Source organism: Colias philodice, chromosome 29 (assembly GCF_061535455.1).
Source record: "Colias philodice isolate Cphi_HAF_F1 chromosome 29, ilColPhil1 Martin Lab GWU primary, whole genome shotgun sequence".
Classification (NCBI taxonomy): domain Eukaryota; kingdom Metazoa; phylum Arthropoda; class Insecta; order Lepidoptera; family Pieridae; genus Colias; species Colias philodice.
The window spans coordinates 3,905,000-3,932,326 of record NC_143114.1 but is presented as its reverse complement, the minus strand read 5'-3'; the positions used below and the strand labels follow the sequence as shown (position 1 = coordinate 3,932,326).

At 34.1% G+C, this 27,327-nt stretch overlaps 1 long non-coding RNA gene across 1 annotated transcript in view; it reads right to left on the bottom strand.

Moving 5' to 3' along the window:
- The window catches only part of LOC149475886 (uncharacterized), a 49,194-nt gene extending 22,069 nt beyond the window's left edge, over positions 1 to 27,125 (bottom strand). The window contains exon 1 of the long non-coding RNA XR_016317953.1: positions 26,383 to 27,125. This is a non-coding gene — a long non-coding RNA (uncharacterized LOC149475886). The remainder of the gene's footprint in view (positions 1 to 26,382) is intronic.
- Between the last annotated feature and the right edge of the window lie 202 nt (positions 27,126 to 27,327).

The following is a 27,327-nucleotide window of genomic DNA, read 5'->3' as shown; positions in this document are numbered from 1 at the left end:
ATCTATAAATATCGTCGCATGAATACTCAACTCGCGGAAACGAATTTACAGAATATACACAAATAATAATATCCAAACTCGCCTGGATAAACTTTCTCAAATGAATCTATAGTTTAGGTGGTCTGTTGCGGTTCTGCATCAGGTGTTTCAGTTTTCAAAATAAATTATTATTTTATATTTCCCGGATAATATAATAGTACCTACACAACAAAATAACTTTCATTCAAATCCGTCCAGTAGTTCCGGAGATTAGCGTGTACAAACAAACAGACAAACACAGACAGTTTTTTTTATTTACGGGATAAAACTCATCCTATGACCTTTCTCAGGTCTCAAGCTATATCTGCACCAAAATTAGAGCCCAGACATACCTACATACAGACACACATACAAAAATTCTAAAAACTATATTTATGTATAGATATGTACTACATATTACTATGTAATACAGATTATGAATATATTATATATATACATATACATATGTATATTATAAAAAAATACCTATTCAATGTAAGTACAATTTTGACTTTCGTACCAATTTGTTATACCTATGTATAGATGTTATGTATGATTATCTAATACAGATTGTAAATACATATAATATATATGTACTATTCACAACCGGTTTACATATTATTGATATTATTATTTACTGGAGCGAACATAGGATCTGCCTATAGTAATAATAATAATATAAATCTTTCTTGACTTGATTGATTGCACCGCGACTGTAAGAATTAGGTACCTACCACTATGAATTTTATTTACCTATCTATAGTTGCTGCTGCTATCGCGTCAATACTCAGCGCGCGGAAATTATTTTACAGAAACTAAACTTTCTCAAATAGGTAAATCAAGACTTATCTTTTTATATTATAATAATTATTATTTATTAATATTATAACAATACTATTATATTATACATTATATACATTATTACCTTCGACATTTAGTTATCTTTTCAATTTGAATCTTCTTTAGTTCTCGTTTCTTAAGTCTTTTCATTTTGTTGTTTACCATTTTCAACAAATCAATATTCGGCGTAATTATAAAACACGGCGCAGCAATTTTAGCGTGGTCTACTCGTCTCAACGGAGCGATAGCGTCTGATGTATGAAATAGAATTATGTTTTTAGCTCCCGGAACGTGCGATGGAAGATGATTTCTTGCGTAATTAAAAATATAGTAAGCGCCAAAAGTGTTTTATCGTGATTAAACCAAAACTAAAAGTAATTACACAAAATGCTCTGACAAATATATTGCAAATGTTTTAATATAATTGTTTATGAAAAAAAAATCATAATAAGTATTACCATGTCCAGTAAAAAACGTAAAAGTGTGAAATTTAGAGGTAACTTCGTGAATTTTTTCTATCGAGTCAATTTCAATATTTTATGTTTTTGATCTGACAATATAATCGAAAATATCATCAAGTTTTACATATATTTTATTTTTTATATTTGGTCTTGAATATTACACGTATCAACTAAAAGTTGATTGGTGATTTGACTTTATACGCGCCCTTAAATTTTAATTCAATTGGTGAGTTCTATTTATTCACCAAAAAAAGGATTTGTCCCTCAAATTCCACATCATCTTTTTGGGTAAGTCTTTTTCATAAGCCAAACCCAGTTCGGATTACAGAGACGTTCGGATAAGCCTGTAAGCGGTACGGATTATCGAGAGTATTCATCTTTTGCAAAAACTTTCCTAACAACATTTATTTCTAAACTCAATAGATAGCTTAAAAACTTATTGCTCTCCTGAAAAGTTGCAAAGATGTGAAACCTGATACAACTTTGTATCAGGTTTCACGAGTCATGTATTTTTCTGCTATCTATGTAACATGTTATTTACCATTTTTCAGATGCTCAAAAACGAAAGCCCCTGTACCGTGTGCAAGCAACAACAAATCGACTCGAAATTAGACGCCTGCGGTCTGAAATATCTCGTAAAAAAGAGCTTCGTATAAGCAACGTTAAGAAACGGCGCAAAAGTTTTCTCAAGATGTCTCTTTCCAAAGAGTTATAAAACGATTGCAAATACCCGGTTAGATATTCCTTCACATGCAGCTGCAGTCAAAAAAGAAACCGAAAGGTAGACGCTTCACAATTGATGAAAAAATATTGTCATTATCGCTTTACAAAATGAGTTCGAATGCAAACAAACATTTAAAATACAAACATTTACAAAGAAAAATAGCTACACAATTATCTAGCTATTTTTCTTTGCCGCCGATAAATGCCATGAAACGTTCGCTAGGCCAAATTAGATTGACCACTGGGATCAATCCCATAATTTTTGAAAAGATTAAAAAAACCATGACAGAAAAAGACGCACCCGATCGTCTATTCAGCCTCATCTTTTAGTTTGAGTTTGAAGTGTCTCTGACACCGAATATTTCTTATAATGCACAGAATGATGAGATGGGTAAGGTTTTGCTAATAACAAACAGGATCGATTTGCTAACCATGCACTCGTGTTTATGGGTGTGTTATATACCATGCCTATCATCCGAAGATACTTACACTTAGAAGATTGAAGATAGTAAAATCTACAAGTTAATATCGCCTTTATACCATTACATAATCTTTGGTATATTTTATGGTCGCCTCTGCGTATAACATACTCATCGGTAACATTCAGGGAAACATTTTGCTGACTTCGCATTGACTTCGAAATTGGATCGCCGCTGTGGATTCCACCTTACTTAACCTCTAACCTCGAGCAAGTCCATTTTTACTTAACGTCATTATTATTTCAAGTAAAGTAAGTTTTAAGTATTTTTTTTTTTCAATAAGCTCAAAATTGAAAATTGTTTTTTTTGGGACTGTCAGGCGCGTTAAATATAATTGGCGCAGTCGGTAGGATTTTCTGGGTCCCCCAGGATAGAAAATTAGGGAAAATGGAGGAGATAGGCGTTTCCAGCCGAACCGGAAATTGGAAGAACAACGTGGCCGAGCATCCAAACTTCGATACCTCCCAAGAATTGCCGAGATCTATGTGAGTACACTTTATTTCAGTGATTGCTCCTTCATTTCCTGTGTTAGTTTTAAAATTTTTTTTATTTCAGCACGTGATATAAAATTTTCGATCCTGAAAATTAACGAACAGTGTAAAAATATTTTATAGGCATATAGGAATTTAAATTAATAAGAATTAAAATTTTCTTTTGATTTAATAAATTAGTAAAATTTAAAAAAAATTTAATTGAAGGAAATTAAAATCATTTTTCTATGATAATAATAATTAAATTTAGATTTGTGTTAATATTTTAATTAAATGAGATGAGTAGTAGGGAAGAATTTTTTTTTTCAATAAACGAATTTTGAAAATTGTTTTTTTTTGGGACTCTCGGGCGCTTTAAATATAATTAAAGGTAAATAAAGCTTTATACCTATAGAAATTTTATTATAAAAACATGTTCTCGTTCATTTCTTTTTTCTTCTTTTAGGCATGACATGACCACTAGAGCTCTATTAGAAGATATTATACCTATATTAAGAAGAGCTGGAACGTCAACACATTTACACATTGCACATTGTTAGGCCGGGAGATACTGACACAAAATTTCGGGTCATTTGTAACAGGATGGCGGTCTAGAGGGGTCTTAGTACGCAATGACAAAAAGAAAAATGATGGTCAGAACGCTGGTACCGGTGGACTAGTCACGTAGGCGTTAGTCACACTCGTCGGATAAATAGCGAAAGTCCAACGATTTGTAACACAAAAATTTTAGAATTTACCGATAGCCCTTAAAAAGATGTAGGCGGTAGTCCCTGTAGAACCGCCATTCTGTTACAAATGACCCGAAATTTTGTGTCAGTATCTCCCGGCCTATGTGTAGCTTTTATTTTGCAATTGTTTATAAATACAGGGTGATGTAATTGGTGTAGTACGAATATCTAAAAATCTATGAAGAATTTTGTGATACAGTAAATGGAAGAATTATAGACTATATTACAGTATTTAATAAAATCATTTAATTTTTTGTTCATTTTCATTAGAAATGTCAATTTTTCTCACCAATGTGGAAATTTGGATGATAAGGATCTTGTTAGAAAAATATAAATTTTGACTAAAATACAATACCTATTCTTTATGACATTATTAAAAAAATAAGCCAAACTATACACAATTTTTACTTGATGCAATCCTCAAAGATCATGGACATAGTGTATTGCGCCTTCCACCATCCAGAACTCAACCCAATAGAGTTACTATGGGGCATAATTAAAGGGAAAGTAGCATCACAAAATGTGAACTTTAACTTGAAAACTGTGGAAGAATTATTTAGAAAGGAAGCAAATGCTATTAGTCTGGATATGTTTAGTGACGTTTGGAGAAAGACGCGAGAACATGAGGAAAAATATATTCAATTAAACCAAAAGTAGATAATTACACTGACTCATTTATAATAACATTAAGAAATTCCGACAACGAAACATCGAGTTCTTCGAGCGATGAAAGTTTCAGTGAAGTAGAAGATTACGATTATGATTAAATAGATTCTTCTTCTTCTCTATAGATAGGTACTGCTTTCTGAATTGTTGGTAAATGTTAAAACTGTTATGACGATTCAAAAGTGCTTCTAGAAGAAGTCTAATTGTTTAAATGTTTGAGTTTGATAAAACCAATAGTGTGAAAATTATACAATAAACATGTAACACATATTTGTTAGCGCGTATTGGTAGGTATTACGTACTTCCTACAAATATAATATTTCTTAGATATCTTTACTCGACCAAAGTCAGGACAAGACTGCTCCGCAACTGCAGAAGACGTCCGTTATTTAAATCATTATCAAAACAACCATCCGTGTGTTGGGAGTGAGCATACACGTGTTATTTGTATTGTTTTTATGACCTGAAATTTAATTATTATTTGATAATTGAATGATTATTAATACTTTTATCCAATTGATTATTATTAGAATAAATAATTAAGTTCATCAATTGATTTACTTTTAAATTATAATTTTACAGGTAAATTATGAGAGCTTTCATAATTATATTTGCATATATTTATCTACAACGCACCATTTTACTATTCAAGTCTAAAATGAAACTAGAGTCGCATTTATTTTTGAACATACTGTAAGTAAAATTGCATAAGTGTGAGTACTGTGAACATGCCAGCTTTCCTTAATTGACCGATACTAACAAAGATGGAACCAAAGAGGAGAGTTATACAGAAAATATGGAAGATATAAGTACCTACAGATATTGAATTTAAGTCGGTATGTAATTAATTGTATTACTAACTTTTACCTACGATTTCATCCGCGTGGAAATACAATTTTTTGTTTTTTTATTTCAGACTGAGAATACTGATCGAGTGTGGAATAAGGAAAACTCGAGTGATACATTTCCCCAAAAAGAAAACGATGATGATGAACTGATGTCTAAAAATGAAAAAAATTACGAAGTAAAAGAAGCTGAACTTATTTCCACATTAACGGAAGTAATTGGGGAGAGTGAGATGAGTTGCTGAGGAAGTCTCTGTAATAATTATGACAGTTATATAATAATTATGACAGTTACGGCGAAAGCGTAGACAACAGTGATGCCATTAAACAAGCCTTCAATGCTTAATATTAATATATAATATGTTTGTTGTATTTTGTCATAATGTGTGCTTTTTTTTCAATAACTTGGAGAAATTAATGGAGCAACATATCTTCGTGCCTCAAATGATTTACAACGTAGACGAGACTGGTATAACAACCGTCCAAGAAACTGAAAAAATTATAGCTCCCAAAGGACAAAAACGCGTCGGGTCCATAACGTCATGGATGTCAATTTACAGAAGTCAAATCGCAAGATAGACATGACGCAAACTCCATCAAAGCAACCTTTAAAGGAGCCACCAATAGATAACGTCATGTATGATTCCACTTCCGAAACCTCTTCGATTATATCCAGACAGCCAACCATAAAAATCAGTAGTAAAAATATTCAGTTACTAGATGATAGTATGATGTTAAGAAATTCTGGGAGCGAATCGGATGAAGTTACTGCAAGTCTGTCTATGGAACCAATAGCGACGAGCGACTACTTATCAATTAACTTGAAAACAAATGTAAGTATGTAACTGCTTAGTAGAGCTGAGTAGCTACAGCTGCAGCTTTCTTATGAACCCGTGCTTTAGTCTGGTCGTCGAGATATTTTACTCAAACAATAAATGTTTATCACAAGAAAGGGTTTATTTTTAAATAATTCCTTACAATCTTTGAACCATGGACCTCAATCATAATGGGGGTCCGTGGCATTTAGCCCTTTTGCCCTGATTATTGAATATTTGTGATTCATAAGACGTTCTAACTTCTAACATGTTTTTTATTTTTCAAGGAATCTTCAACACTTGATCAAACGGAAATGAATGTAAAAATGTTGAAAAGTGTAACAAAAAGTATAAATTTTAATAACATGGAACCGCCAATATCCTTAGAACATCTTACTTTAGATGAAAGTGGATTAAGATCATTTTTAAATATATCTAATTTAACAGAAAATCTACCCTTCTCCTTTGATTCTCTTCGAGAACTTGATGTTAATGAGAATGACGAGGTACCCTGTTCAATTAATATTGTGAAATACATATTGTAATAATCCTGTCTTGTTAAATAAAGGAATTTTTTTTTTTTTTTATGGAGTCACAGCTATACAAGTAAGAAAGGCAGCATACCGATATGCAGAAGAGCTTCAAATCCAACACACATTTGACCAGAGTGCCCAAATGGCTGGACGTGATTGACTGGAAGGATTTCTGAAAAGAAATAATATATCTATTCGCAAACCAGAAGCCACAAGTATTAACAGAAGAACTGCTTTAAATAATGAAGAAGTCCAACTTTTCTATAAACTATTGGGAGATCTAATGGACAAACATAAATTCACCCCAAAAATATAATATATAACTGCGACGAAACCGGTATATCTACAGTACAAGATCCTGGTAAGATCCCAAAGGCATGAAAAGGATCGGTTCCATAACATGTTGGAAAAGAGGTAAAAATATTACACTATTACGTGCCATGAATGCTGTTGGTGGTTTTGTTCCTCCTATGTTCATCTTCTCTCGGAAAAGGATAAATCCGCAGCTCGAAAAAGATGGTCTAGCAGGGGCTATATACAAATGCTCAAATAATGGATGGATAAACGAAAATCTATTCTTTGAGTGGCTGAAACACTTCGCTAATTAATTGCATTCAATCCTCGAGCTGTGGAAATGATTGAGCGGAAACAAAAAGATGGTACCAAAAAAAAAATGTTTTGCCCTCTTTCAATCAAGAAGTACACTGAGTTTAAGGGAGGAGTTGATCATTTTGATCACTTTAGAGCATCATACCCACTTGGGCGCAAATCTCGAAAGAATTGGCACCGACTTTTTTGGTTTTTGCTGGAGGCAGCTGTGATCAATGCATACATTGTTTATATGACATCTCATTCGGAACGACGAAATACTCATAAAGAATTTCGTCTGCGATTAGGCTGGGGCCTAATAAACAGTTTTACGTCACGAAAAAAAATTGCTCCAGTATTCAAAACCAAAAAATTAAAAAAGAGGTGCCACTTCAGTACCTGAGGAACTAAAAAAAGCGGATGTTGGAACACCAGAACTATCTTAATTTTGGAGGTGTAGGATGTGCAGTACACGCGCAAATTGATTCGCGAATGTAAACTACAAAGGTTTAAAATGTATACCTATAAAGGGTAATTTTTAAAGTTGGGGTTTAGCGGCGTCACTCGCGTCCGTAGATTTTTAACCACCTAATTATACAGCCGCCCGGCAGGCGTACTGCAAACTGGAGGGGAGAGGAGGAGATGATGGAGGCAAGTTTAAAAAATAAACTGGAGTGTACCACCAAAAGTGAAGAATCCCTCCCTGAGTCCACCTCAGGCTGCCCCACGTATTCTGGGGGGGGGGGGCACAAACTTGCGAGGTGGGTTCCCAGGCCTCCTCGGTGCCAAAAGCTACTGGACCGATCGATATTGACGAATTAGTGTATAATAGTCGACTGTTGAATTTTGTGAGCCAACTGGCGGTGTACCAGGAAAATGTTTCATGATCCTTTTAGATAATGTAAAAGCTCCATCTGCCACAAAAACATAGGGCACAGAAAGATATCGATCAGGAATACAGTATAATTTTTAATTAACTTCTGGATCTGAATAAAGTCCCTATGCTAAATGCAAATTTTAGGATAGTCAAAATAAAACTGAATTAGTGCAACAAGTCATTTTTTTCTACTGTATAGAATTAAAAATAATGTATCAGAACAGCCTCATATAAACAAATGTGTTATTTCAGAATGCACCTTCGAAAAGGTCAAAGTCAGGCAAAGTTGAGCAGCACACTGCTATAACAAAATGTAGAGATATTTTAAAGGATTTGAATGTTGGTAAAGTAGCTGAAATGACCCTCAGAGAAGTGAAATTATAAAGATCAATTGCAGAAGATGAAAATGTGCAGAAATTACTTGGTCTAAATATCAGCAGTTCTTTTGTTCGATTGCTACAGAGCCAGCTGAAAAATTGTCAAAAAAAAAAAAACAAAAAAAGGAAGACGATACACAGTTGAGCAAAAAATTATGGCTTTAGTGCTTTATAAAAAATCACCGGCATGCTATAGACTCCTCAGAAGAATGTTTGCTTTGCCACGTCAAAGCACTTTGAATAAAATGCTGAACCGAGTGCCGCTAAATCAGGCTTTAATGAACATTGTAATTTGTAAATAATAAAATATAATAATTAATTAATATTATAATCAGAGAAAAAAAATAATTTGTATTAATTATTTTTTTTTTCTTTATTTTGCCCCGGAGGTGTGTCTTGTATCTCACTATGTATTCGTATACAATATACATTCATACTTATAACTTAGTGTTGGAATATGTGTACATTTATATTGGCAACACTGTATTGTATTCGAGTAGGCAAGATGGCAGATGCCGGTTAGCAATGTTAAATATGTAAAAGTGTAAACTGTTCTTCTCTCTAATAAAGCTAAGTGAAGCTAAAACATGGTGTTTGAATTAATTATTTAACATGGTAGCAGAGCGTGGTTCAAAAGTTTCGAAAAGTAGTATATCGAGAACTACAAAAAGTAAGAAGAATTTAAACGAACAAGAACAAAGAAAAAAAATGGCGACCAAAAGTAATGATATTAATATTCCAATTTTTGACGGTACGGAATACAGTAATTGGAAAATACGAATATTGAAATTTCTACAGTTAAAAAAGTGCAAAGATGTTGTAATGCGAGCAAAAAAAGCAACCGACAATGATGGGTGGGACGACAAAGATGTCCGTCACAGCAACAAATTATATTTATAGTGCAATAACCAACAAGCAGTTGGAATATATAAGTGAAATCGATTCAGCCTACGAAATTATAAAGAAATTTGACGAGATGTATCTGTAGGAATCAACAGCGTTACAAATAGTTTGTCGACATAACCTCGAAAATATTAAAATGAAAAATTATTCTGAAGTGTCACTTTTTTTCGATGATTTTGAAAAGTCTGTAAATGAGTTGAAACAAGCAGGTGCAACGGTATCAGAAATAGAAAAACTTAACTATATGTTAAAAGCATTACCAGCAAGTTAGTCAGTAAGACAGAAAAAATCATAAGTTCAACCTAGACGGTCGTGTTATTCATTTACACCAGCTCCCCTCACCTCAACATGTGGCCTTAAGAAAATGTCTGAACAGACAGATGAAGAAAATATTGCTATTTTATCATTTGATGAAATGTCAATTCGGAAACATTTATACTATGACACGAGACAAGACCAAATACTTGGCTTTCAAGACTACGGCAATCCCATGATTGCAGAACAAGTGAAATTGCCACAAAAGCTCTTGTATTTATGGTTTCTGGGATAAGAAAGAGGTGGAAACAGCCCATTGCATTTTACATCTCGCATACGTTACGCAGATAGAATGAAAGTTATGTTAAAAGAGGTAAAAACACACAGTTATTTAATAATTCTCTTTTACGTTTTTCAGGTACAGAATGCTTCAATTCAAGCATTAATGTGGTTGCTACTGTTTGTGACCTATCAACTGTGAACTTAAAAGTTTTAAAAACATTGGGATCAACCACACGAGAACCACATTTTGTTCACTGTGGTCGCGAAATTGTAGCTCTTTTGGATCCCCCGCATCTACTTAAATGCACAAGAAATCTCCTAATGTGGAATGTTCCACTGACTTACAGGGCAAAGGTATAAAAATAGTGACATTTTTTACTTAGTTATAAATAAAATAAAATTAGTAAACTGTTTAGTTAGTAAACTATGTATTCATTTATGAGGATATGCTTATCTTGATTGAACTAATTATGCCCAAACCCTCAGCGCCACTGCAGAAGCTAAAGACGCTTTTTACGACGAACTTTCAACGACCATTCGCGCCACGAGTACAGGTGATCGTCTCTTTATCTTAGGCGTATCAATTGTAAATCACAGTATTACTAATTGTTATTTTTGGCACGAGAGCCAGGGTACCAGATGAGATTGGTAGCTGTTTACTTAAATATATAGAGAAAGATTTGCATGATTAAGAGGGTGACCAACCAGTTGATATAGTTTTTTATTCGGATAACTGTTGCGATCAAAACATAAATAAGTTTATTGTTGGATTGTACATGTATGCAGTATTGAAGTTCAGTAATTTAAATTCTATTAGTCATAAATGTTTGATAGACGGTCATACGAAGGTGAGCCACATTCGGTAATCGAAAAGCAAATAAAACGTTCCTTAAAAACTGGACCAATTTACGTGCCCAGACAGTACGTACAAATAATTCTAGAGGCTAAGAAAACTGGGGAACCACTGAAAGTAAATGAACTATCACACACCAATTTTATTAATTAATTTATTTATTTAATTAAGGTCAGCAGTTGTTTACATCAACACAAACATACAGAAACAAGAACACAAAATAACTTACAAGACAATTCTGTTTATGTTAGCCCTAGTACAGGAAATATTCTACATGTGCTGAAAAATGTTGAACATACACCTGCAACTCCTCCACACAAGAATTATAACCTACGAAAAGGAACTTTTCTTACTCCAAACGCTTCAAATCTTACAAGCAGGGCTAGTTCTATAAGTGATATATCATGTGTGTAAAAAGACTTACCGTGCCCATTAACGAGTGAAGAACTCCGTGAAATATACTATATAGAAACGGAGAACGACAAAAGATTAGCGAACAATTCTGATAATCCTGCCCATTCTGCTCATGATTTTGTCCCTTATTCATCTGATGATAATTTTTCTCCCAATTCCTCTGAATTAGAAACTGATTCTACTGACTCTGATGACAGTAAAAGTGATAGCGTTACAAATTTTGATGAAAGCAGTTATGAAAATGAAGAAGTTGATATACCTGAAAATACTCAACGTAGTGTCTCGTTGTGTCATCGCATATCACTTCGAAGGCATGGAGTGATGGTAGCACTGAAGGTTTAAAAAAAAAGATATCAAAAGGTCAACGTCATTGTACATGCTGGATCCAAATCAGAATTTTTACCCAACGGCCTTTTGATGTTTAAAGCAGGTACGAAAACCGGAGATTACCATGATAACATGAGCTATAATAATTATGGAAAATGGATACGCACACAACTTTTTCCGAATCTTCCACCGAGATCGGTGATTGTGATAGCAGTTCTGACATGCTAAAACCAGAACTATATAAATTATTTTCTATACATAAAGAAAAAATTCAAAAAATTTAATATCGATATAATTTTAGAAGAACACATTCACACAATATTACGGCTTCCACCTTACCATCCCGATTTAAGCCCCATAGAAATGGCTTGGGCATCCATAAAACGTGGCGAAAAAAAATGTCACAAATAATATAACCAATATTATGAAACTAGTGGAGGAAAAAGTAAATAGCATGGGTGTTCACCCACCCACCCAGGAGTGGACTGCACTACTACCTATCTACATACCTATCTATAAAATTCTATAGCAATTTGTATGGCGAAAAAAGCCCGGCTTTTCGTTGCAGTATGTACTATGAAAATAGTCAAGATACGTCATACGATGCGCGAACGAATGCGAGATACAAGTAAGTGAGAGATACGAGTGAGTGTATGAACTATGAATTTAATTTTTCTTATTAGTGTTTGTTTGAGCGGGTGATTATAACGGTGTAATTTAGAAAGTTTTTTTTTTAATTCTGTGATAAAATGAGTGTCGCGACAGCAGATTGTGTTGTAAATTGTGATGGTTTGCGTTGTGTGCATTTTTTACTCAGCGGGGGAAAGGTAAAATCGTTAAACTTTGCTCATAAACAACAATTAATTTCTTTACCAAAACCAACTCCCGATTTGTGCATTACCCAAACTGGTAAGTCACATAAACGAAATTTTAAGGACGCTGTCACAAATCTGCGTTACTCAAATTTAGGTATCTAACGACGTAACTTTGTTCGCGGCAATATCACGCTCACGTAAACATAGCGCATTCCATTTTATAGACCATCTTCATACTTGATATTATTTTTAATTTTTGATATTATGTATTTTTATTGAAATTGATTCCAGAAGATTACTAGGAACTTTAAAAATTCATTTTGTTACTTTTATTAGTAGGTACGATCCTAATAAGTATGTTAGTATATTCAAACAACTTAAAAAAGTGTGACTATTTTGCATAATTATTTCATTGAATAATAATCTATGAATTGTATACAATATCAAAGCTTTTTAAGAAATGTAGAATTATTATCATACATATGATGTTACCGGCACTGTATTAAATCCGGCATTGTATACAATTCTTAGTAAATGTATGTTATTCCGAAAAATAGTCGGAATGAAATAAATTATAGGTATTCGTCACATAACACATTACCTAGGATACTCTTAAATCTGAACTTTTCCTACGTAGCAAACACATTTGCAAGTGTGGGTAGTTTTTGGGGTGGATATTACGCAATATGAGGTCAGAACTAAAATCCAAGATGGCGCCGGTGAAAATTTGACATCTTTTCGTCATGGGTGTCATTTTCATGGTTTTTGGGGTAGCTATTAACTAATATGATGTCAAAACTAAAATCCAAGATGGCGCGCACGAAAATTTTACATCTTTTCGTCATGGGTGTCATTTTCATGGTTATTGGGGTAGCTATTAACCAATATGAGGTCAAAAATAAAATCCAAGATGGCGCCGACGAAAATTTTACATCTTTCCGTGATGGGTGTCATTTTCATGATTTTTGGGGTGGATATTACGCAATATGAGGTCAGAACTAAAATCCAAGATGGCGCCGGTGAAAATTTGATATCTTTTCGTCATGGGTGTCATTTTCATGGTTTTTGGGGTAGCTATTAACAAATATGAGGTCAAAACTAAAATCCAAGATGGCGCCGACGAAAATTTGACTTTTTTCGTGATGGGTGTCATTTTCATGGTTTTTGGGGTAGCTATTAACGAATATGAGGTTAAAACCAAAATCCAAGATGGCGCCGACGAAAATTTGACTTTTTTCGTGATGGGTGTCATTTTCATGGTTTTTGGGGTAGCTATTAACGAATATGAGGTTAAAACCAAAATCCAAGATGGCGCCGACGAAAATTTGACATCTTTTCGTCATAGGTGTAATTTTCTTAATAATAAAGAAGTAAACTAAAATAAAATAACAGATTTTCGTCGGCGCCATCTTGGATTTTAGTTTTGACCTCATATTAGTTAATAGCTACCCCAAAAACCATGAAAATGACACCCATGATGAAAAGATGTAAAATTTTCGTCGGCGCCATCTTGGATTTTATTTTTGACCTCATATTGGTTAATAGCTACCCCAAAAACCATGAAAATGACACCCATGACGAAAAGATATCAAATTTTCACCGGCGCCATCTTGGATTTTAGTTCTGACCTCATATTGCGTAATATCCACCCCAAAAATCATGAAAATGACACCCATCACGGAAAGATGTAAAATTTTCGTCGGCGCCATCTTGGATTTTATTTTTGACCTCATATTGGTTAATAGCTACCCCAATAACCATGAAAATGACACCCATGACGAAAAGATGTAAAATTTTCGTGCGCGCCATCTTGGATTTTAGTTTTGACATCATATTAGTTAATAGCTACCCCAAAAACCATGAAAATGACACCCATGACGAAAAGATGTCAAATTTTCACCGGCGCCATCTTGGATTTTAGTTCTGACCTCATATTGCGTAATATCCACCCCAAAAACCATGAAAATGACGCCCATCACGGAAAGATGTAAAATTTTCGTCGGCGCCATCTTGGATTTTATTTTTGACCTCATATTGGTTAATAGCTACCCCAAAAACCATGAAAATGACACCCATGACGAAAAGATGTAAAATTTTCGTCGGCGCCATCTTGGATTTTAGTTTTGACCTCATATTAGTTAATAGCTACCCCAAAAACCATGAAAATGACACCCATGATGAAAAGATGTAAAATTTTCGTCGGCGCCATCTTGGATTTTATTTTTGACCTCATATTGGTTAATAGCTACCCCAAAAACCATCAAAATGACACCCATGACGAAAAGATGGCAAATTTTCGTCGGCGCCATTTTGGATTTAAGTTTTGTCAAATTGCTTTACCCCACCAATCCGTTCAACAACCCATAAAAAAAGAGGATCTCAGTCAACATAATTTTTAAAACATAATTTTAAATTACAAATAACTGGAATATGAAACTTATACAGTTTACTCTTATAAAGTATCAAATATTTCAAATCACGAAAACGACAGTATACGCACAATAATCTTTTTCTAATTCGTTTTTATTTTTGGGACGAGGAGCGATACACCCGTCCTTCCAAGAGCGCTTCTGAGCGCGGTCTGACGACCCGCGAGAGCAAAATGTATGAAGAAATCGACAAGTATTTTTAATTTAGCTTATAATTGAAATAAAATTTTGATTTAGATACAAAAAAATTATCACAATCTATAAAGGACTATATATCCCTCAATAATATATAGGTAAGAAGATAGATTAGGCTTTTAATTTTCTTAAAAGTGTACCGGTTTAGACCCCATTTTTTTGCATTTTATGCGATCATTGTGCTGGGAAAATCGTATTTCAGTGACAATTTTGTATGACGTCGTACAATTTTTATAAGATGATCGTAGAACTGAATATATTATCTTTAAATTAAGATATTACTTTGTTCTCACGTGTAAGTGCTTTGAGTTAAAATTGTACCGTAAAATAGCGGTTTTTGCTAAAAAACTGTTATAGCACCCTTAATAGATCCGTTTATAAAACCCATTGGATTGCTGGTTGCTCTCATTCTAATCAGTTTTATTGTTGGCCTTGCATATTTTTTTCAAACGAAAAGAACGTTTGGAACACAACTGGCTATGACGATTTAAACACACACAGCAGGAATTGCCATTCAGGGGTCACGATGAGTCCGCTTCATCGCTTAATAAAGGAAATTTTTTAGAACTTGTTACATTACTTTCCAAATAAGATCTTGTTTTAGAAAAGCATATACTAAACCAACAAAACGCGAAACACGGGCCGAGCTATTTGTCTAATAAAATTCAAAATGATATAATTCATTCTATTGCCGATACTATAAAATCTCGCGTAGAATACGAGCTCAAATTGTCAACGTTTGTTTCGGTAATTATTGACGAGACGCCTGACGTAAGCAACCGGGAACAACAGTGCGTTATTTTGCGATATTACTTCGTGAAAAACATTCACGACCGGTTTTTAGGATTTATTGATGTGTCTGAAAGTCGCACAGCATTTCTAAAGTAATTCTAGGTGTCTTAAATAAACTTAAATGCACTGAAAAACTCGTAGCACAGAGCTACGACGGTGCTAGTGTGATGTCAGGTGTGCGAAATGGTGTACAACAAAAAATTAAAGAAATTTGTCCACAAGCTATTTACATTTGGTGTAGTGCACACATTCTGAACTTGGTTTTGTCTAAGTCGTGCGGTAGAATTGCTGAAGTCAGTTCTTTTTTTTTTTCAGCTCTTCAGGCTATGATAAATTTTTTCAGTCACAGCATAAAACGCGCGGCTTTTTACGATAAGCACTGTAAGAAACGGTTACCTCACACTTCTGCGACGCGTTGGACATATTCATCGCGCATAAAGGAAAACCTTATCGAGTTGTTTACGGATATGACTGACAACCCGCAGGACTGGGACGGTGACACGCTCTTAGCTGCAGAAATTTTTTATAACCTATTACGATCCTTTAATTTCAATTTCTATTTGTCGATTTTCCATGCAATCTTTGAAAAAACCGACTGCTTGTATAATATTATACAAAAATCACAAGTCGATGTCGGATATTGCAGCAATAAAATTAAACAGTTTCAGCATTGGTTACGCGCTGAATTTCATGCTCAGTTTGACGAAATTTACGAAAATGCATTGCTCAATAACTCGCCTCCTCGTTTGAGGCGTAACATCATTTGCGCTAAAACAGAATACAAACGCCTTTACGTTCAAATTATTGATAATATATCAACTGAAATGAAATTAACGACCGACTATTTCCTTACACCCTAGGCACGCCACTGCCCAGAACATCGGTATAGCGAGTTTTAAAGAAAGATTTACATCTTCACCCGTACAAGATTCAGTTAGTACAGGAATTTAAAGACACAACACTATTCTCAGACAACATTTCGCAAATGAAATGTTGAACCGCTTTACTTCGTTTGATAACATGTTATTCTCTGATGAGGCTCACTTTCACATCAACTGCCATGTCAATAAGCAAAATTATTGCTACTGGAGTTGCGAAAATCGAAATCGCAAACATCAAAAGCCCTTACATAGCCCTAAAGTGACAGTTTGGGCAGCTATGTCAGCGCATGGCAATGAACTCTATTAGGTGAATAAATAGATAGATAATGTCATTTGGAATAGTGGAAATGTGAACTGTTAAGATATTCGGAGGTACAGTACAGCTGAGATAGAAAAAATGTCAATTGAGACTGATTCAGTTGACTTAAGAATTACTTATGATCTCATTCAATCATAGCTGTGATTTAATTAAATGTAGGAATTAAGGAAGATAAATAGGCGTAAGCTAAAATTGATCTATTTTTTTGTTTAAGCCTAGTAGGTTTTTTTGATTGTCTTTTAATATTTTATGGAAAGTTTAAAACCATATTTAAAAATAAGATAAATTGAAATGGTATGTTTCTATACAAATAAATCCTAATTATTATTTTCATATGCTTTTGCGCCAGCTTAACGTTACTCTAACGTTCTCTTCACAAAGAAGAGAATAAAAAAAAATATTTTTTACTATGTCTGCTCAACGAGGTGCAATAGTATCCTTATATGAGGAGAAGATCGTCCGGGAAGAGGCAGAAAAAGAACTTCGACATATCGTCAAACAAAGATTGACCCGCAATCCACAAGCCAAGTAATAATATTCACATTAAAATAATACTGTATTTGTATTATTTAGTAGTCACCGTTTATACTGTATAAAAGAAAATTAAAATTAATCGCACAATGTAGAACACTTAAAATATGAACATAATCATGAACCCGACCCACTTCGCAGATAAATTTCTGACTTTAAAGAGAAATTAAAACAGGATCCTAAAACTGGTCTAAAAAAGTGTCTCTTTGTGTGTCTTTTTTAGAGATAGATGAAAATGAAGCCACAATAAACAACAAAAATTCATCATAAAAGATAAAACTTATGATACAAATAAAAAAATAATATTGCTATCAAATCCACATTTTAGTATGTTGCCGCAATAAAATCGAGTGGAACGGAACGTTGTACTGCGTTGAAATGAAATGAAAAATACTTGTTTGTACACCTTATAGAATACATTTTACAAACTTAAAAATACAATATAACAATGTACAGTAGGCGGCCTTATCGCTGGCAGCGATCTCTACCAGGCAATGCGTCATCGCGGCATCACGACACCGCACCGTACGATTGGCCGCGGTTGACCCTATCACTACCACTTCTACTTGCCACGCAACCGCCGAGCAGTAAACTCCCTCGCTATAAAATTCGTTGTTCTAACACACCCTATAATTTTGAGTATTAAATTTTTATACGTGCAAATTTTCTTCGTCTTCTTTTGCCACCTAAAATCCAACGCTACATAGTATTACATACGTTTATGTTGTTTACATTCTTAACATCATCTGTTCAATGTACACATAAAGTTATTAAGTTAGTGACATATCACACTAGCGGATTGCGAGCGGTTTCAAAGCGGAGCGGGTGCGCAACGAATACGTTGCGGTTGCGCAGCGAATTCGTTGCGGACGCGTGGCAGATGCGCAACGTTTACGTCGCAGTCATGTACACTCATTAACAAAATGGAATCCGTGCTGGTTGTTACTTATAACTTGTGATAGTATAATAATTATGAGATCATTATTTTTTACGAGTTTCATAACATGTTAATGTTTAGGGTATTGTTTTATCTATTAAATCTTGGTCGAAATGCAATCAGATAACTTAATTGCTCATTAAGAAAGTTCATTAGTGAAATAAATGTTAAAGCTCCTTAACTAAAACAGGGCTATCTTATTATTAGATAAATAGCAGTGAATAGAAAATTTTATCAAGCAACCAGCAACTCACTATCACTTTGCTCATAATTAGGTTCACAAAATCTCTTTATAACATACGTTGCTATGGGAGAGATTATACTGGTCAGTCGTTACATACTTTTGGAATGTATGGTACATTCTAAAAGTCCTAGTAATTCAATTTTATAGCACCTTTTTTTAACAACTCCAGTTGTTATTACATCTTTAGTTAACTGTTAAGTAAGTGCATTTCCACAGTACGGTTAAAAAATTGAGTGCTACAGAAACGATGGAAATATTGAATGGAAGTTAGGCAAGGCGGAAGGGCTGGCTTTTGTGCGAGAGTATACAAAATGACGCGTCCGCAACGAATTCACTGCGCAACCGCGGCGTGTTCGTTGCGCGCCCGCAACGTATTCGTTGCGCACCCGCTCCGCTTTGAAACCGCTCGCAATCCGCTAGTGTGATATGTCACTAAAACAACACACCCAAGGTTTATATTTTGACAAGTTATCTACCATGCAAATCGCTCAGGATGATTGGAAGCTCGTAGTTTACTACGATGCGATATAGAATATAGAGCGCTACCAACAAGGATTAAATTTAATAATACTTTATATAAACCATTTAGGCAGCTGTTGTAAAATTTCACCTATTAAGGTTCATCGTGAGTATTTCAATGATTTTTTTTTTTAAATAAAATAAAAATAGTATAATGCTAAGACGTATTTTATCTAAATGGTTATTGGAAAATCTATTGAAATAATATTTCCCGTAATAGGGCATAGTTTTATGCCCCCCGAACAGAGTCTCTGGCAATATAGAAAAAATTCTAAAGAAACCAGAAGTAATCATTCAACCAGAAGTATATAGCGACATCATTTCAAATTACTATGTTAGACTTCAAAAGAGCTACTCAAGAGGTTTTTAAACCGACAGCGAAATGGCCATTCAAATAAACCGAATGCAAAAGATTCATTATAAAGAGATCAAAGATCTTAAAAAATATATTTATCCATTTTATAATTCGGACACTAATAAAGCCTTAAATGTCTACAAAACTCGCAAAAATACACGCATGCCTATCACCATTTCAACGGGAGCGCCTGTGATACGGGCTAAAATAACGGACGTTGAGAAATTGCTGGCAAAACATTTGGGATTAGAGTGTCAAGAAAAAGAAGACTTAAAATATTACTTGGGTATTATTAAAGGGCCATTTATTGAAGGAAATCAAGATTTAGAACAAAGTTTTTGTGAAGGGATAGCAGAAATATCGCCAGTCTTAAGAATATAACAAGCACAAAATAATGAAAGTAATTTATTATCACATATCTGATTAAAAATTTATTAAAATTTATAAAAATAATAGTTGTTTTTTTTTACTGTATCGAATGTATCTCTTTATTGTTGAACATCAGTAATCCGAAGCCGCCATTTTGAGTTCAAAATGGTGGCTGTCATTATCAAACTCAGTCACTAGCGGACGCATTGCGCTGTGCAGAATATGCATAAAAATAATTAATATTTTTTATTAAAGAAGTTATCGCTCGCAACAATGAGCGCTACGCTTGAATGAAGTCCTGGCATTCCTGCAGTATCAGCTGGATGTCATGGATGAAGTTAGTATAGAGCAAATTTGCACCAGCAATTTTACGGAAGAAGAGATACGTGACGCCAAATCACTTCTCTTTTCGGAAATGAATATGGCCGACCGGATGTTCGTGTTCGGAGTTCGTGGATATCACTTAGAATTAGCATATAAGTATCTATTATCTATACTTCCAACGAGTGTAGAACCTGAGCGAGCATTTTCAGCTGCTGCTTTTGTTGGAAATAAATTACGAAGCAGGCTAGGAAGTCAAACATTGGATGCTTTGATATTTCTAAGATTCTATTTTCGAAATACGAAATAGTTCTTTTGATTTGTATATTTTTTTAAGTATTATTTTAGCTAAAAATATTAAAACATCTTTTGAGAAACTATACTTCAGTTTTTTTTTTTATTAGAACACAATTCCCACATAAGGCTGATCCCGGAATTACCCATCTAAAATCCTGTCACCTGAATTAATTAATGTAATAAATAAAAAGAAATAAATATATCCATTTACTCGATTATGAAATGAAATGTTTTATGAAATGTTCTTATTATTTACAGTGCCGAATCCCCGTACCCTACAAATAAGCCGGAATTTCAAAGAAGATAGTAAATCTGTTTACACAAAATCAAATACCTACGACTTCAACTTCCATACAATTCACTGAAAAGGAACAGTTCATTATATCTCCCAAGCCTAACAATAATATTGAAAATAAAGATTTATCTAACGTTATTGAAGACTTTTGCTCAGATGATAGTGTGAAGGTTCCTGACTATGTAGATACACCCTGTTCTACAAAGAGGTCTTTTTAGAAAAATAAAAGCCAAGAAGTTTTTAAAAATTTGTTGAGTGGAGTAGATTTAAATGAAAAACAATATGTCAATTTCAGTAACGATGTTTCCATCATAAACCAAACAAGTTCACCTATACGTATGCCGATAGCCCCCATGCAAACAGAATCTAGTAGCAGCTCAAGCGATGGATCTAGTTCCACAGTTTCCGGGAGTTCATTAGACAATGAATTGAATAATGAGCGTTTAAGTAGATTAGAATTGAAAAAAGACAGAACAATGTAAAAGTAATGGATCGACTAATATAGTTGCCATTTTCGATCTCCAAGCAGTTTTACCTTGTCCAATTGGCCAATCGTCAGCTTTCTTTTATAAATCAAATTTGAATTGTTACAATTTCACGGTGAGAACCTATTTTCTTTTTGTTAATGATATAAATAAAATTAAACAGTTTATGTACTTATAAAAATAATATTTTTCTTTAGGTATCCAATATAAATGATGATACTACAGTTTGCTTCTTCTGGCACGAGGGTCTTCGGACATTTACAAGTTTTTGGAGGAACTGTCTAGTACACAACCAAATATGGACATAATATTTTATTCCGATAATTGCTGTGGACAGCAAAAAAACAGGTTAGTTTTTTTAGAAATTTAAACAATAGGGCTGCCAATCAAAATAAAACAAACATACGCACATACCCTCACACTCGCACAAATCTATCCTCAAAAACTTACGCGAGTTATGGGACAACCCTACGCTACGGGCGATATGTAATGTGAAGTGCTGACGGTGTGCTTTCGCTCATGGGAACCATTAGTGCTATCTTATTCCTATAAATTTTTTATTATAATTAAAACATAGTGAAGCATCGTGCTCATAATAACACGTACATTGTAATTTTACTTTTTAATTAAAATCATTATATGATTTTTTTATTAATTCACTGAAAAGTGAATTTAACTCGCGTTTACATAATAATATTAGTAAGATATTTATTCGTAAATGATTATTTTTCTTGTTTCAGATTTTGCAACACATTGCCAATAAAATCGATCACACATAAATTCCTCATAAGAGGACATACCCAGAATAAAGATGCCGTCCATTCTGTAATAAAAAATAATGTTAAATGTGCAAAAAACCTAGACCAATATACACTCCGGCAGAATACATAATATAATAATACATAATATAAGCCTTATAAAAAATGCCAAGAAAAAGGAGGAATCATTAAATGTCAAAGAAATAAATTTCGATTCTTTCTTTGATATGAAGATGTTATCTGATGATGTTATTTGAACATAACCAAGGATGTTGACAGAAATTCGATAAAGATTACGGAAATCAAACCAATCAAATTTACAGAAGGTTCAGAGACATACCAATACAACGACAGCTACAAGTCAGACAAGTTACCAATCCCTATCCGAAAGAAAGAAGACATTCTTCAATTGATATCCTCAAATATAGTCCTAAGTTTTACGAACAATATTATAACAACCTCTTTTAAAAAATAAGAGAGTGTTGACTAGTTTAGAAGTGTTAGTTTATTTTTCCAAAGAATATTTTATTTTCATTTATATTTTTTGAAGCTACAAATACCTCAAAAAGCACACAAAAACTTAGAATGCATCCAAATCACCTTTCCCAGCAATTGCTTAAACTAAAACCTAAACGCCTGAAAAGAGCTATTGATGCTTTGTCATTGTTCTTGTTGGTTGTTATTTTTGATTTGAAAGTATTTGTTACAGTTGGTTTGTTATTGTTTGTTGTTGGTTATTGTTATTATTGTTGATTTCAAAGTATGAACAACCAGTATAGGTCACTACTTTTAATCAAGAATTTCTCATTATGGAATATCGCCGGCAAAATAAACAGCGAGGAACGCGCTGTTGAAGCTGCCAAAGCGTGGTATCTATTACCACAGCGCGTTCCTCGCTGTCCAATTTGTAGCAGACCCATGAATAGGGAGGCGAAGGAAACTTATAAAATGGGTTTTCGTTGGCGATGCAGGCGTCAGGGATGTAATCAAATTCTAAGTTCTCTGAAAAATACCTTCTTTGAAAGAGTAAATATACCCTTTTTACCAATAATGGACTGATTCTCCACTTCCTGCGTCGAGACAAAGTGACGCAGGCGGCAAAAGACGTAGGGGTGTCTAAAAAATCGGCAATCCAGATTTATCACTTTTTGAGGAAGGTCTGCGATGCTGCAGAGGCCCATGACCGAGATCTGATCGGTGGTCCTGAAGATGTTGTATAGGTAGATGAATCCCCACCTCTACACGAGGAAGTACCACCGTGGTCGACTTCTGCAGCATCAAGTATGGACTTTCGGTTGCGTTAGTCGTCTGACTCGGAAAGTCCACGTCGAGTTGGTACCGGACAAGACCATGGAGACTCTTTTTGATGAGTTCTTGTTAGCACATATTAATTCTCTACAATCAGTAAATGAACAAAACAGCTATCTGACTGGTCTTATACCTGTAAAATTGGTCAAGCAACGAAGGCTTAGGAAAGATGAAAATTTGGCCAAACTGCATGATGCTTCATTTGCATACATTATAAGAGTCACAAGAGCAAATCAAGTTCGAGAAATACCAGTTTGTTTTAAAGCATTAAGTTCAATTCATGGCATAAGCCATGAAGAATATTTACAAAAATCGTTAAAATAAAAGGTGTAAGCCCCGTTGACAAGAGGGGAAAGCACACCAATCGGCCTAAAAAGCTTAAAGGTGAAGTAAAACTTAAAATTAAAATTCACTTGCAATCATTCAAGGGAAGATCAAGTCATTACAGTATGAAAAAAACATCAAAAATTTACTTGCCTGAAGAGTTTGACATAAAAATTATATAATTTGTTTAAAGAGCAAAATTCACAGGTACAGATTTCATATGATATTTACCATAGAGAATTTAAGAAATATAATATAGCCTTCGGTTATCCTAGATCTGACACATGTTGTGATAATGATAAGTATATGGCTAAAGTAAAATCACTACAAAAACAAGAGCAAACTCAAGAAGTACAAAAAAAGTTAAAGGAGTTACAAGCAGCTAATACATTGCATAAACTTAAGGCACAAACTTTCTATGACAAGCAGCAAAGAACCAATCTAAACAAGATCCTTCATATGAAGCGATAGCAATGGATTATCAGAAAAATGTATCCTCGCCCAATATCAGCACCAATGATATTTATTATCGGAGGCAATTGTCAATGTTATCCTTTAATATACACACATTATCAAATGGCAAGTCTTACTTTTATGTGTATCCTGAAACTATGGCTAAAAAGGGTTCCACAGAAGTTATGTCATTTTTATGCAATTACATTATGAATTATTTGGATGATAAGGTGAAATATTTAGATATCTTTTGTGATTCAGCAGGCCAGAACAAGAATTACAATAATATTGTTTTGAATTACAATCATATTATGATAAAATTTATCCACTTCATTGTTCACAAAGCAAAGCGTTTAGATAAAATTACAATCACATTTCCAATTCGGGGTCACTCTTATTAATGGAGTGTGACAAAAATTTTGGAATTGTAAAATAGAAAATGTTGTATACTTAGTTTGTATATATGTGTGTGTGGCTGCGTCCGCGCCTGTGTTCAAGTAATAAATTAAAGCAGTGCGAATCGAGCCCTCGAGTGTTTCACTTGTTCCCTACTACGTATCTAACAGTGGCGACGATATACCCACGCGACGTTACGAATTAATAAGAATAGCAGCGTAAAATGTCGAGTACGAACGTGCAATACGGAATTTTAAATAGTTTTGACCACAACACACAAACGTGGAAAACTTATAAAGGTCGTATTAAGCAATATTTCATTGCAAATGAGATCTCCGACCGTTCTGATACGGGGGGCAAGAAGAGTTAGGCGATATTGCTCAGCGCACTCACTGAAGAAACCTACAAATTAGCAACAGAAGTGGTCTTACCGAAGGATATCGACGATGTGCCATACAATGAGTTATTGACTTTGTTGGACACGCATTTCACGCCCCTGAGAGATAATCCGCGGCGTTGTCAGCACTACGAATGTATTCTATTTTATAATTATAACTACTAAGGAATAATGCGTACCATTGCAGTCTATTATCCAATGCTCAAAACAAACCTGAACCTTTTACGGTCATTAAGGTGGAAGAAGATCCTACTATGGTCAGAGATTAGACCCATTTTTTGGAGTCTCTTGAAACTTACAAAAAAACGTGCCCGTTTAAAATTCAAGAAATACGTCAGCTATATACCAGCATAAATCACCCAAGATATATCTGCCATCGGGCTACATACAATGGCTGTTATGTCAAATCGATTGTTGTGGTCAATAAGAAAAATACTGTTGAGCTGCCAGTATTACACGAGGGAGAAATGTACCTTCCAGATGCCATGTACAATGGTATGTATAAATTTCATGTTTGTATAGTAATTTCATATTCACTGTAGTCGGGAAAAAATAATAATGAAAATTTGTTTTATTTTAGTTTCAGATAAATTAAAAGCAAAATATGACGATCTAAAAGTTTTGAAGACATTCTGTTCTGCTGAGGCCCAAATTCTATTTGATAATTTGCCTCATGAATAAAAATACTACCTGCTTATATTTGATTAAATTACAACCTTATTTTACCCTGTGTTTGATTATTTACCCTGATTACTTCTGCAATTAACTATGTAGGTACTTGATAAAAAGGGGGACAGTCATTGACATTCCTTGTTTTTTGCAATGACAATGTAGCTTTTTTTTAATTTAAGAGCTGTAAACTGGTAACTAAAGTACAGTCATTAAAAAAAAAATCTAAAATTATTCATAAAAGTTACTATCAAAATTTGTTAATAGTCATTATCCATGCTAAAACATAAAGATATGTATGAATTTCAAACTTTAAAATTAGACATAAAATAAGATTTCTTCTTTTTCCCGCATAGTCTTCAAATATAGTATATAGTTTATGTCATACAAAGCAGAACAACCATAAAACATTATTATCATAGTTAGACCCCAGACCACATTAAGTACAAAAAATATCTTAAAATGACTCTCAAATGAACAAACCAAAGGTGCAATATGACAATCAACATACAATACTGGTATCTGAGCCATCACTAATAGAACAGGCTACTATGAGCCAATAGATAGAAATAGGGATGATGAAAGTCAATCTGTTTCGGTGGAATACCTTGACAAATCAAGTACCTAGTCTCCTACATTATGTAACTTTTAAGGCAAATGCAAAACCATGAATTACAGGTTGAACACTACTGAATAAATACTATCTCAGTTTGTAATAGTTGACACATTAAATATCTATGCTGACTAAACAGGCAAATTTTATGTACACCCTTTATGTATCCACACTAAATGACTAGGTAAGTATATCAATTAATTACCTTTATGTGATCTTTCAAAACTTTTGAAATAGCCTCGCATACTTCTGTTACAATGAGGGAAATTGTAGAACATGATACTTGAAATAAGTGCATAAGGGACTTGTATGAATCACCAGTGGCTAAAAATCTTATTGTGATTAGCTGGCACATTCTCGGTGAAATGCTATCTTGGTAGTAGGTGTCCACCATCATCTGCCTTAACTTTTGTTAGTAAACTAGTTTGTGGGCCATTCTGAAGTAATCTTCTTTTCCACCAACGCTTCTTCTTCCGTGGTTTAGCTGCATGGCTTAGTAGTACTTAATAAGCTGCTGCTAAAGTTACTTGATCAGACATATTCCCTATTCATATTCATATTGTGTATGTATCCCCTCGATCAAACAAGTAGACCAGTCACTCCTTAAAACAGCACGAGGCTGCATTTTTATATCGTGATCCCCGAATTTCATTATTGTGTGCTGTTTAATCGATAGCTGGTAGTGAATTTTCATAACAAACTGTTTTTCTTTTTCAGCGAAAATGCAGTTTTTATGGAAATTGAAAATGTTTTTGTACTAAAAATGCAACAAGTACAATCTTAAGACAATACAGTATCAAAATGTCAAATTATCCCACTCACACGCATTATTTTTAAATATATTTACGTAGGTAGCTTTTATATTTTTTACGTATTACAATTTATTTTGATAAATTATTAATTTAACAATTTATTGGAGCCAAAAATCGTTCCTAATTTATATTCACATTTCACAACAATGAACAAGGCACAAGCCTGATAGCGGCAGTACACATGGGGCCAACGCGTTGGGCCAACGTGTTGGGAAAAAATGAAGGATATCAAGATTCCTGTTCACACATTGGCGTACTGATCATTCTGCATTGGCGCTTCAAGGATGGACGTAGTCCGTAGAAGTTCTTGCAGCCGCGGCAATTTATTTATACAGTGC